The sequence below is a fragment of the Penaeus chinensis genome, chromosome 20, assembly GCF_019202785.1.
Source record: "Penaeus chinensis breed Huanghai No. 1 chromosome 20, ASM1920278v2, whole genome shotgun sequence".
Classification (NCBI taxonomy): Eukaryota; Metazoa; Arthropoda; class Malacostraca; order Decapoda; family Penaeidae; genus Penaeus; species Penaeus chinensis.
In genome coordinates, this window is record NC_061838.1 from 21,017,859 (window position 1) to 21,018,646 (window position 788).

Consider the following 788-nt stretch of genomic DNA (forward strand, 5'->3'; position numbering starts at 1 on the left):
ATAATAATAATGATAGTAATAGCAGTAATGATGATGACAATAATAATAACAGAAAGTCATAACCATAACAGTAATAATAATAATGATAACGATGATGATAAAGACAATAACTGTAAAGTTTATGGTAACAATAATATTAACAATGAAACTTGTAATGACAATAGTAATTGGCATTATTACGATTATAAAAGTAGCAATAACAATAATGATAATGATGATAATAACAATGATAATGCTGATAACAATAACAACAATAATAGTAGTGGTAATTATGATAATGAGAGTAATAATAATAATAATAACAAAAATCATAGTAATTAAAATATCAATGATAATAATAGTAATAACAATACTACTACTACTATTACTACTACTACTAGTAATTATTATTATAATTATAATTATTGTTGTTATTATTTTATTATTATTATTATTATTATTATTATTATTATTATTATAATTATTATTATCATAATTATTATTATCATCATTATTATTATCATTGTTATTATTGTTATTATTATTATCATTATTATCATCATTGTTGTTTATATTACTAATATCACCATTATTTTCATTGTTATTGTTCTGACCGTCATCATTACAATAGTTATCTTAATTGCTACTATTGCAGTGGCATATGACAATGAATAATGCAAAGAACAATAATCATGATCAGGGTTGACGAAAGGAACTTTCTCTCAAGGGCTGGAGCGAAGCCCACGGGACGCCCTTCCTTTGACCTGAGAACGTTTTGGTCCCCGGCGGCGAGCCTAGCTGCTGCAACA